A 13302-nucleotide genomic window follows, 5' to 3' on the forward strand; every position below is an offset into this window, starting at 1 on the left:
GCAGTTGTAGGAGTATGTAAGGCTTTGGGAGAAGTGGTGGTAGGAGGGGGTGGTGGTTAGAATCTGGGGTTTGAAGCTTGAGTTTAGAAGGTTAAGGTAGGCTTGATGCCTTTGTTCTTGACTGAGGCATGAGGTATTCCCCGGTAAGCCTGGATGGAAATGTACATATTGTGTGAATGACAGGATCCCTTACAGTTTTGTATTTCTGGGAGCCTATGTAAAATAAAGATAGGCAAAGATTTGGGAAAGGTTGAGGTTGGAAAGAGTGCAAGAGTCTGAGGTTTGGTTTAAGAGTCAGGTATACCAGGATTCCACTCTGCCAGCTCTGGGACTTTGGAAAGGTTACAGAACTTCTCTGAACCCAGTTTCTAGATCTCCTGGGGGTTTAGTAATGTTTAGATGAAAGCAGATGACATGTCCCCAGCAGAGTATGAGGAACAGAAAGCATTTTAATTTTAGCAGAGGTGCCAGGAAAGAGGGGTCTTTTTCTCAGGCAACTCACTTAAATTAATTCTCTAGGTTACAGTTTTCTCATTTGTAAATTTAGAGGTTTGAATAAGGACCAAAATGTTTCACACTTCATTGAGGAAAGTTAAGGGCTCTTTGGGGAGACATCTCAGTGAGACGGTGGGTGAAAGCCCAAGTGGAGGACAAGTTAGGGTGTCCCAGTATCCCCTCTCTCCCTGACCTCTTTCAGCCTAAGCTTTGTGCTTTTATCTGTTTTATATACAACTATTTGCAGGGTTTTATTGCTAAAGTAAAATTGAAGGGGAACTATTGGAATGAAGAACTCTAAAATCCCTTTAGGAATGATGGAAGAGACAACTATCAGCAGAAAAAGGGGGAATGAAAGGGTGGAAGAGACTGAATGATTTGTTAGCTCTTAATTAACATTCCTTCATAGTATATTCCTTTCTTGACCAGTTCACTCTTTAAAAATATAATTTAAGGCTAGTTCTTTCTCCATTTTGGTGATTTGCAAAATCTGTTTGGCTTTACTCAGCCATTTATTGCCCTCTGGCCTAAATATAAAATTTAATTTATATTTTAGGACACAGATTTCACTTATATCTTTATTACCATAATAATCATGTTCCTTACATCAACTCCAATTGAGTTTTTTTTCGAGAAAAATTTCGACATGTATTTATTGCATTAATAATGGTTATAGTAGTTGCCAGTTTATGGACCATAGATTTTTAGTTGCAACTGACTATGTGTAAATTCAACTTTAATATTTTAGTTAGAGCACATAAAATATTCATGCCTTTTAATAATAAACATTATTATTATTGCTATTATTTTAACTGTACAGCTCAGTTTTTATAGAGGGTTTAATTTTTATTAAACTTTATGATGATTTTCTTTATCTGTGGTTATATCTGTCTAGCTGACAAGGCTATTACCAGCTGTCGTTGTACGTACATAAGCTCCATGAATGGTCTCAGTAAAAATGCTTGGCCCTTGGTCCTGTCCCTGCCCATCTTAGCACTCCTTTTTTACTCTGATTGTTTGCAAATAAAGGTCAAACTCCTGGGCATGATTCGTCACCACTTAACCCCAGCTGGCCTTTCCAGTTTCATATCCTGCCATAAGCCTCCTACCCCCAATACATACATATACTTTTAGCAACATAGAACATAGATTCAATTGAATTTTACTGTGTTAGAAATTCTGTCTGGAAACCATCCCACTTCTCCACTAGTTAAACTCATAGTTGTCCCAGCTAAAATGTCACCTCTTCTGCGAAATATTCTTGACTTTAGGGCAACTTTGTTGGTCTTTTTTCACTCTGCATACTAAATAGCACTCTCCAGTATACAGAAGAACCCATAAAAAAATATAAAGTACAAAATAAATATTTATTGAGAGAGTGAATGAATGACTAATCAAAGAAAGCCTAAGCAAAGCAAAGTGACACAAATAATCTTTTATCTTCTTTTTTATCTTTTACTTCCATTCTTAGTGTGTTATGGGCCGCTGAGTTGGCTCTGACTTCTAGCGACTCTGCATGAGTGATGTCCTCAGTGTCCTGTTCTCAATAGCCTGCTCAGCTCTGTAGACTCATGCCTAAGATTTCTTTTATGGAGTCACTCCGTCTCCTATTTGCTCTTCCCCCTTTCATGCTGTCTTCTATTTTTCCCAGCAGTATTGTCTTTGCCAAAGAACCCCGCCTTATTATGTGCTGATGTAGGGCAGCTTCAGTTTTGTCATTTTTGCCTCCAGTGATGTTTCAGGCGTAATTTCCTCTAGGATCCACTTGTTTGTCTTTTTGGAGGTGCAGGGTAGTCATAGAGCTCCCCTCCAACACCATATTTCAAATGAATGAAGTTTTTTATATCAGCCTGTTTTCTTCACTATCCAGCTTTCTCATCTGTACGTGTAATCGGGAATATGAGGAAGTGGATGATCATAACCTTGGTCTCTAATGCCCCATCTTTGTTCTTAGTGCTCTTTTCTAATTCTTCCATTGCTGCTGCGCTTTTGAGTCTCAGCCTTCTCTGTGATTTCTTGGCTGCAGTCTCCATTTGAATTGATGATTGAACCAAGGCAAGCAAAATCATTACTAATTATTTTTTTCTTTTTTCAAAGTCTTCAAATGTTGTTGATTTAGTAGTAATATTTTACTTCTTTTATCCAAAATAACTGAATCAGGAGACCAGACAAAGGTTAGTACTTCACTTGGGCACCTCAAGGCTCTGGGTACATGTGTGACACTAGTGTTTGTAAAGGACTCCTTGGGATGCATGGCTTGTGGTTACAAAGTTTCCCTGTTTCTCACTATCCTTCACCTCCCACGCTAGCCCCTCAAACTAAAATGTGTGTCCTGAGGGCATTTTACCATGTGATACAGTGGGAAAAGAGAAAGAGTCCTTTCAGGTACTTATTTTCATTTTCCTGAGCGGTGAAATACAGAGCAATATCTATTGTATTAGGATTCTCTAGAGAAACAGAACCAATAGGGTGTGTGGCTGTCTGTGAGGGCGTGTCTCCACAGAGATATATTGATTTATTTTAAGGCATTGACGCATATGATTGTGGAGGCTCGGTAAGTCCAACATTTGCAGGGTAGGCCCACAGACTGCAGACCTAGGGAAGAGGTGCAGTGTGAGTCCAGAGGCAAGTCTGCTTGCAGTATTCATTTTTGCTTGGGACAGGTCAATCTTTTGTGCTATTTAGGCCTTCACCTGATTGGATGAGGCCCAACTGCATTCCTGCTTTACTCAAAATCCACTGATTTAAATGTTAATCCCATCCAAAAAACACCATCACAGAAACATGCACAATAACATTTGAGCAAATATCTGGTCACTGTGGTCCAGGCAAGTTGACATGTAAAATTAACCATCACATCTACCAAGGTTGTTATGAGGGTGAAGTATGGTAACATGTGAAAGCACATGCATAGTCCCTGGAACATGGTAGGAACTTAAAGAACTTAATAGAGTAACTGCTAGTTCCTTCCCCATTCTGTCCTGAAAGCACATTCTCCATAGTGTTATACATTTCAGATTGATCCGAATGCATAACAGCTGTGGAAATGCCTCTTCTAGAAACCTAGTGGTCAGTCATCTATACTCAACTACTATTCTTATTTAACTACTGACCAGAGTTTATGTTAGAGCTGTGTATCTTGGCTCAGCATTGAACTGATGGCCACTGACTCCTGCAGGGCCTTTCCACAGCTCCTTCCTTGTCTGCTCTGAGGCAATCATATAAGTGGGCTAAGCTGTTTCCATTTATGTATATCCCTTACAGTTCTACTTTCAATTCCTATTCTAGGTTCCCCTTTCTCATTTTCTCACAGTGGCCCTGATGTCTAGTATTAAGAAAATGTATCAGTGCCAGGCCCATTGGAAGGGCCCATTGCTCTTTCTCCTCTTCCTCCTCCTCTCATTTTTCCCCCCTTCTACTCTTATTGGTTTGCCTACTGATGGCCTTCACCTTATATTTGGAATCTACTGTCACAGATACTATGTGAATTCTGAACTGATTTCTGGTTTTGCTCACAGAATCATTGTCAGAATGCATCTTAGAGATCATGTAGTCCACCCTTTAGATATGATGAATGGACCTTGATCTAAAAAAAGTTATGGAAAGTCAGGAACTTGATAGAGCTTAAATGCCATACAGGTTGAGAATCAATTCTGTTTCTGCCACTACTTGAGTAGCTTTAGACCAATTACTCTGAGCTTCCATTTTTATTATTAGCAAAATAGTGATAATTATACTACCCATCTTACAAATTTGTTGTGACATGAGCTAGCATGTGTAAAGTGCTTATTTAGCACAGTTTATATCACTGGGTAAACACTCAATAAATGGTAAATATTATAATATTTTATCTTGCAGTTTCTTAATGTATGTGGCTTTAACCTCCTCTCCACTCAGAATAAAATATTTAAATTATCCCTTACCATATCAAAAATAGTTACCTGAAAAATATGAAAATCCATGTGAACTCTTTTCTGTTACAAAAACATATGTATCTTTTTATCAGTGGGACAACTTAATACACTTGTAAATAAGGTAAAGAAATTGACTTTCTTTCCTTGCTTAATATCATTATTTTTCCACATGAGACTGATGCATAAAAAAAGACATATGAAGCTGTTTCTATTTTATTTTTCCTGTGCTATTTTGAGTTTTTGGGAAATCGTGGAGGGGAAAATATGATAATGAATGGAACCTTTTAGGTTTTTGCAAGTACCTTCTCTTCTTGACAATAATACTAAATCTAATACAGTCTTTCCGATAGCAGAATTTTGAATGTTCTACCAGTTAATGCTAAAATATAATTTCAGTAAAAATTAATTTTAGGTTTTGCACTGTCATGTTTCTATCCATGTCAGGATATTGCAGGGACTTTGTGCTTTAGGCACTTAACAAAACATTTTCAAAGTTTGGGTTCTAGTATCAGGCCTGCCACTAACTCTTGGTATGACCCTGGGCAAGTTGCTTAACTCTAGATTTCAGTGTACTAATATGCAAGATAGGAATGGAGTAAAAGGTGGGAGAGTAAATTGAAATATACAATGTATAAGCATCTAATGCATATACATTGGATTAATAATAATAATAATAATCTGTTACCATTTATTGAAAGCTTTATATGCCCTAAGTACTCTGCTAAGTAGTGAATAGACATTCACGTATTTAATTCCTATAGCTGTCCTATGAGGTAGATATTATTGTTGTCCAACTTTATAGATGAGAGAACTATCTTATAGAGAGGTTAAGTTACATGTTCAAGATAAACTGGTTATTTCTACCATTTTGTTTTTCTGAAAATAAACTCTTAACAAACTTATAGTTCTAAAATAAATGTTATTACCCTGCTTGTTGTACTAGTCAGCATGGGCTAGGTTATGCTGCTATAACAAAACTCCACAATTTTAGTGACTTAACCAAATAAAAATTTATGACTCATACTATAATTACATTGGGTGAGCAGAGAGTTCTGCATGTTACATTCACTTAGACACTGATGGGAGCTTCCTCTCAACATATGCTTTCATGATCACTGTAGCAGTGGAAAAAGAACATGGAAAGACTTGTGCCAGCATATAAATGCTCTAGCCTGGCAATGACATTTGTCACTTTCATAATTCATTGGCCAGAGCAGGTTAGATCACTGCATCTAACCACAAGGTGGGCAGACAGAAAGTATTGACTTTGGAATGCCTAGGAGAGACAGCACCAGTGACTACCATACTCAATTAGTCACTTACCCGCCTACCCATCTACTGTATTTGCCGGCGTATAAGACGATTTTTTGGCCCTGAAAAATATGCCTCCAAGTGGGGGGTCGTCTTATACGCCAGGTACACTTCAGATAGACTGCCCATAGTGCTTGCCCCGTGCCATAGTGGCCTCCCGATGCCCGCCCACTTCATTCCACATACCGTTCAGGCATCAGCAGCGCTGCTGGGTGTATGCTCGGCTGTTATGCGATTTTGCTGTTATGCGATTTTACCACACTCGCAAAATCGCACACAGCTGACCATACACCCAGTATGATAGCGCAAAATCGCGAATCGCGATACCATACTGGGTGTATGGTCGGCTGTGTGCAATTTTGCGAGTGTGGTAAATTCGGGTTACCGTATATTTCTTTACATATGCATTGAAGATTCGCGATTTTGCGCTATCATGGTGCCTGTTAGAATGTTGAAGAGCTCGCCACTTGCGCACTAGTGAGGTCCCAGGGAGATGCTGATGCAAGGGTGGACCAGACTGCTATAGTGACAGGGCGGGCAAACAGGGAGCAGGGACCAATCAAATCAGGCTTTGTATACAGCCAACAGCCAACCACAATACTGCACCATTGTACAGTACAGCATAGAAAATGTCAACCAGTCAAACCCCTGTCATCCCTATCATGGCACCAGCCAAAAGAAAGAAGTATGATGCAAATTTTAAACTGAAAGTTATAAACTTTGCTAAGGAAAATAATAATTGTGCTGCTGCAAGACAATATGGAGTAACAGAAAAGATGGTTCGGGACTGGAAATCAAATGAGAAAGCATTAAAGAGTATGCCAAGGGGTAAGTGTGCATTAAGAAGAGGCACCCCACACTGGCCAGAACTCGAAAAACATGTAGCAGACATGGTGGCTCAACATCGCCAAAACGGTTATGTGGTGACACGAAATACAATACACTTGTTTGCACTTCAGTGGGCCAAATCAAATCTGATATTGTTTTACCTTTTATTTGGTGTGTGGAAGGTGTGCGGAAGAGGGGGTAGTCTTATACGGCGAGTATATAACAAACTCTGTATTTTGAGTGGAAGTGTTAGGGGGTCGTCTTATACGCCCAGTCGTCTTATACGCCGGCAAATACGGTACCTACTCAGGGCTTATCCAATTCATTTTATGTCAGGCACTGGGCTAGGTCCCAGGGAGGCAGAGATGGTTACATCCTTGAGGACCTTACATTGTATTTGTTGACCATTTTAGTCGTACACACTGAAATTTGTATCTCAAAAATATGGAAGAGCACTGATACATTTGTAATGTACAGTAATACCATGGTTTGTGAGCATAATTTGTTCCGGAAACAAACAACTCGTATTGCAAGACATCACTCATTTACCAGTTTAAAATGTATTAGAAATGTTTGCTTCTCTTGTGAAACACTCGCAAACCAAGTTACTTGCAATCCAAGGTTTTACTGTATTAGCTTTTATATGGCCTACCACACACAGATTGCTTCAATAGATATCCCTGAAGTGAGGCTGGTCTACTTTATATTTTCTTGCTCCTATTATCATAATTCACTGACCAGATGTGTATGTGTGCACGCGCGAGCCTGTGTGTGTGTGTGTGTGTGTGTGTGTGTGTGTGTGTGTGTGTATAGAAGCACATGGTAAAGGAATTTATTCATGCTGTCATTCAGTAATTAAAAAATAATTGTTTTGCCTGTCTTTATGATAAAAGACATAAAATTGATATAGAGATTTATATAAAAAATCTTTTCAGTATGCTTTGTAAGTATTGATTAATTGTTCATCAGAATGACAAATTCTGCATTGGTAATCTGTATATTATTGGGGAATTTATAAAAATGTTTCTTCTGGTTTACAATTTAACAAAAGTCCTAGTTATTATTTATGAGCAGTAGATGAATGAATATTGATTTTCTAATCTGGGCCAGGTATTATGCTAAGCTCTTTTACATATCTGTTGTTAATTATTACAATCACATTTAAAAATACATGGTTTAATGGAGATTCATTTGAGGTTCATAGAAGTTAAATGTCTTGATTGAGCTATTAAGGGACTTAATTGTGAGTTACATTTTTGTTACATATATTGTGAGTTACATTTTAATCTGTTGCTTTGAAGATCTATAGTCTTTCATTCAATTGACATTATGATGCCTCTGTTTTCTAAGCAATAGTAACAAAGCTGATGTCTCTGTATCATTTATGTTCCATAGTCAGTCTCTACAACAATCCTTTGAGTTAGATATTATCCTCATTTTTAGAGGTGAAACTGAGGCTCAGAAAGATCAAAGGAGGAAACGTCCAAAATTTCCCACTTGTAAGTGTCTTGGTTTTTAATTCCCAAATTATAAATGATGGTCATGTATCCACAAAATGGAATCCTATTAGCCCTGTAAAAATGGCCTTGAAGTATATATGACAATGTGGGGAAATGTTCTTGAATTTATGATAAATGAAAAAAGCAAAATAGAAAACAGATCAATGTATTTCCAAATTCATTTACTCAGTTTTTATTTTTATTTTATTTTTATTTTTATTTTTTATTTTATTTATTTATTTATTTTTAGCTGAGCCATCCTGCCACCTGTTGGCAGCTCAGCGGCAGCTCAGCTCGGGCTGGGACTTGAACCGCTGTTGTTCAGAGCTCGCACTCTTGAGCCGACCCACATTTACTCAGTTTTTATGAAGTGCCTACTGTGTGTGAGGCCTTATTCTAAGTGCTGGGGAAAACACTGAGGGCATGGGGAAGAGCAAGTACAAAAACCTGGTAGGTGTGTACCAGGCAGGAACAACTGCAAGAGGCTAGTACGGCTGGAGGGACATGTCCGAGGGAGGAGGAGAGCAAAAGTAGATAATCCTCTAGTAGAGAAGAAAAGTAAATGGGCAAGTAAAACGGTTTGATTTTAAGGCAGCTTTGAGGTCTCATGCAAGTTAGTAAGGCCACTTGATATTGTTACCAGAATTACAATGAAAAGGGGAAGTTTTGGGCAGAGAGGGGAGATCTTTTGGGCAGCCACATTCTGTGGGTTGTGTTGGATGTGCAGGAATGCAGAGACCAATGCCTGCCTTGTTTTCCCCTTGAGAGGTGTGATCCCCATAAAATCTCTGGGAAGTTGAAGGACAGGAGGTCTTTTCTTCTGTACCTGCTTCCTGCTGTGCAGGGGTGTAGAGCTGTCCCTGCCTATTGGTGGATTCACAGAACTCTCACCCTAGCTGATCTCAGATGAGGGGAAGGGGTCTCGAGATCCACCTGGAAGACCGTGTTGGCCTCTTTGGTTGGGGCTGGCAATCTTGCTGGGGTATCATCTGTATTCCCAAGGCCCCTGAATGAGGAAAAAATAGATTTGAATTAATAAATTTAAAAGTGTTGTCTTAAAGAGCAGAGCTGAAAGCTATTGATGCGGGGTGGCTACATGGTGGAAAATCCATCAGCTCTTATGGAGCCTGTGGCCATTCATCAGTCATTCAGGTGGCGTCCGTTGTCCAGCAGCTGGGCCCAGAATGGGTTGGAAAGAACATTAGGCTTCAATGATTACAATCAAGAAGATAAATCACAAGTTCTAGGGTAATTATCTAAAGCAGGGGGTAGGAGATTTCTGTGATTCAGGTTAAAAACAATCTTGTTTATGATTAAGAAACTGATTTATAAAGTAATTAAGAAACGGGGATAGGAGCTAAAAAAATTGGGAAAGAGGAAACTTTAAAGAAACTTAAAATCCCTATAAGAAAGAAAACAAAGTTTTTCAGTGGGGGAGCTACTTGCTTGGTCCATATCAATATAGCTGTATGTTTCTCTAGTTACATCCAATCTCTTGGTTATGGATGTGGAGTTAGTGGAGAGTTCTTTTGAACCAGGATTGCCCTTTTACCAAATGAGTACAAGAGACAAAGAGAGACATGGGGACTGAGGGGTGTATACAATAGAATGATTATGCTCATGGACTGTGGAATTTAAACCAAGAAAAGAGGGGAGTGAGAACAGAGTGAGGGACAATGAAAAAGGGGACTATATGAAGTTGAGGAATTTAGAGAATCATAGTAGAGGGAGTGAGGTAGAAAGATATGAGGAAGTGGAATGAAATTGAGGGTATGGTGGGATTACAGTTTCTGAGAGTGACAAGATCTAGGTAGTGACAAGATCCAAGTTTCCATAATGAATTAATGACTAAGGTGGGTGGAGGACAGGATAAACAGGAACTAAGAGGCTAGGATATTGAAATCACCAAGAATTTTGAAAGGAGTTATGTTGGAGTGACAGTGAACAACGAGCTAAAATCTTCAGTGAATGAGGGAAAGTGAATCAGAGGTCAGCTGACTACTGTAGCAAGAGGAGTAGTGGGGTGGTATAGTTTGATACCATAATATTTAAAGGCAGTAAAGTTGGAGAAGAGGGAGAATTAGGAAGAAGGAAAATAACCTATCCCACTTCCAGGCCAATGGTGGGAGAGGTTAGAGAGAATAATCAGCTACCACTTGAAAGGGTCAGATATGTTTCAAAGTATGTTTATAGCTGCACAGAGAAAGGTTAGAAGAAAATAATATAAAACGTTAACTGGTGGAAAGGTATGGATGATGTTTCATTTTATTTATACGTTTCTGTATTTTTTAAGTTATCTATAATGAACATACATTATTTTATAATCCATTTTTAAAAAGTGTTATTAAAAAAGAAGCAGTCGACCTGTCCTGGCTCATATAGGCAGTATGTGGCAGCATTTAGAACTGGGCCTTCGGACCTCAGACTGTATCACAAGACCACAGCATGTATTTTCCTTAAGTTTCCAACCCCTCCTATCTGTCTGCTTTTCACAGATAGGAGCTCATGGTTCCTCTCAGGACTGCTTTTCAGATCATTCCCAAATCCATAATTGTAGATTTCTCTCTCTCTGTCTCTGTCTCTCTTGCACGCTTTGACCCATTTCTCTAAAAGTAATCAGAATAGTAATAATAAATAATATTTATTGAGCTTTTACTGTTTACTAAGCAATGTCCTAAACACTTTACACATACTAGCTTGTTAATTCTCACAGTGACCTTATGAGCTCTCGGTACTGCTATCCCAAACATATTGATGGAAAAACCAAGGCACTGAGTGTTAGGCTTCCTGATCACTACCGCAATCTGCCTCTTGATGTTACTACTTGGAGGTTTTGTGTGTCTGACTCAGAACCAGACTTATCTGGTTAGATGATGACTTGGTCCAGCTTTCTCCTGGTGGCACTATTATCATTAAAAAAAAAAATTTATTGAGGGTCTACCAGGCGTGGTTCTGGAGACAACAGATGGACTGATCATGTGGAACTTATTTTCTTGTTAGAAAATAAGTAGATAATAAGCAAATAAACATTAAATAAAATACTTATAGATTATAATGATTTCCCTGAAGGAAATAAGGTGTTATGTGTGTGTAAATATGGGGCATGGTGGATGGGAAAGGCTGTATTTCAGGAAGGTTTCTCTGAGAAAGGGACAGTGGATCAGAGAGGGAGCAGAAAGTATCAAGTCCCTAAAGCTTGAAATGTCAGTGATTTTTGGCTCTCTTTCTCCCATATCCTTGTAATGACCCAGGTGGGTTGGTTCCATTCTCAGAGTATATGTTATTGTCATTTGTATGGCTCTTACCCTTTGTTGCTGCCCCTATTCCTGCCTTCCTGAGCTGGAAGAGGCTTTTAAGAGGGCTTCCTTGCTACCTGCTGTTTCCCCTCCACTGCAGTCCCCATGGGTCACATTAATCACTTCTCCTCTATTCAAACCACTCTTCTGCTCAGAACCTGCAATGATTCCTTATTGTTTGCTTTACCAAGAACAAAATCCTGTAGCTTTCAAGGCCTTTCATCCCATAGCCTCAACTCACCTTTCCAGTTTGCTAATCTGTTCTCTGCACATGCCCATTCCTTTTTTGTTTCTATCTTTAGCCCACATTTTTCTCTTTGCCTGGAATGCCTCTCCCATGCCCTTCCCTCCTTTATCAGTCCCAACCATCTTTTAAGCCCCATTTTAGACACTGCCCCTTTTTGGAGCCATTTCTTAATCTCCTGGAAAGTGTGTGATTGGTCAGATCTTTCTTTGTACTTCACTTATGGCAGGTCTCTTACTTTAGCCTTGTGTTAAAATCTTTGTAACCTTTGTTTTAATCCTCTTTTAAAGCAGGAACCCTGTCTTGTAAGCATGTATCCATACTCCTCCATAGTATATTACAAATTGCTTTACTTATGAATGTTTGTTGAATTTATATCTTCACTAATGTTTGTTGAATTTATATCTTTCTTCCTCTCCCTTTTCCTGCTTATCTACACATTGAGGTAAGGAAGTGTGTGTGTGTGTGTGTGTGTGTGTGTGTGTGTGTGTGTGTGTAGGGGAACAACGTGGAAACTTGATTCATAACTGTCTAAAGTCCTTTTGGGGAACATGGTAAGGTGTCATGCAAATAAAAACAGAGCTACTTGATCTCATTTTCTTATTTTGATGATCTGGGAGCTGTGGCTACTTGTCTGCTGGCCTTTCTTCCAACATATCTTAGAGAAACAGTCATGGGAGGGAGTGCAACAGTTCCTTTTTTTTCTTTGTTTTATGTATGAGTGAGGGCTAAGGGAAGGGTGAAGAAGGAACACATTGGGAAAAATGTCTCCTTAAAGACTACTTCTATGATAATTATGCACTGCCCGTATTTATTAGAGAGCTAAAGTGAAGGCAGTTCTTCCTAGGATTTTGGTTTTTCATTTGCAAACAGAGGCCAATTAACTATGGATATTTGTAAATCCTTACCTTCTATTATGTATGTGTCAGCTCCAAGTTGCCCTGTGGTCCTGCCACTGGAGAGGAACAGCTGTTGTGTCTCTTTCAAGCTCATGATGTTCTCTTTTTTGCTGCTGATATTGTGAGGTCTACCCACATGGGTTAGGAAAAGGCAGATTTATTAAAGTCAGATTTCTGTAGAAGCTTTCTCTGAGCAGTTCTGCAATTGTGTTATGTGGTACAATGAAGTATAACTCTATTATAACATTTATACAGTAAAGCAGCACAATTATATATTCATTTAACAGATATTTATCAAACTCTTCCTATGTGCCATACACTGTGTTAATAACTGGGGCTAAGTTGGAAGGCAAAGACAGATCTCATGAAGTTTACAGTTTAGTGGGAAAGAGGATAGTGACAAGTAGTTACAAGTGTGACATGTACTATAAGGAGGTAGTTTGTTGTAGGACCTACAATGGAGTCCTAAGTATTAGAGAATCTTCTAGGCCGCAGTGGTGTTCAAGCAGAGACCAGAAAGCTGAGTAGGAGGTAGCCAGGAGAAGGAGATGATTGAGATTTCTGTCAGGTCAAGGGTGTGTCATGTACTAGATCCCGAGTTAGGAAAGAGCAGGTCATGTTGGAGCAACTGAAAAGTGGTTAGTAAGACTGGGACGGGGGGGCAAGAGATGATGAGGCAGGAGGTGAGTCCTCAACATTGAGGTCAGTAATGCCACTCTTTCCACCCATGGTGTGGGTGTTCCTTCTCTGAAGCTTTCATTGTCTTTACTGGTGTGGGGCAGAGCATGCTCTGTTGACCAGAGTAGATGCATTTAT

At 39.2% G+C, this 13302-nt stretch overlaps 1 protein-coding gene across 3 annotated transcripts in view; it reads left to right on the forward strand.

Annotated features, from left to right (window-relative positions):
* Window positions 1-13302, forward strand: part of PRCP (prolylcarboxypeptidase) — a 78508-nt gene that overhangs the window by 1953 nt on the left and 63253 nt on the right. The window lies entirely within an intron of this gene.

This window comes from Hipposideros armiger, unplaced genomic scaffold, assembly GCF_001890085.2.
Source record: "Hipposideros armiger isolate ML-2016 unplaced genomic scaffold, ASM189008v1 scaffold_79, whole genome shotgun sequence".
In the NCBI taxonomy this organism is placed as follows: domain Eukaryota; kingdom Metazoa; phylum Chordata; class Mammalia; order Chiroptera; family Hipposideridae; genus Hipposideros; species Hipposideros armiger.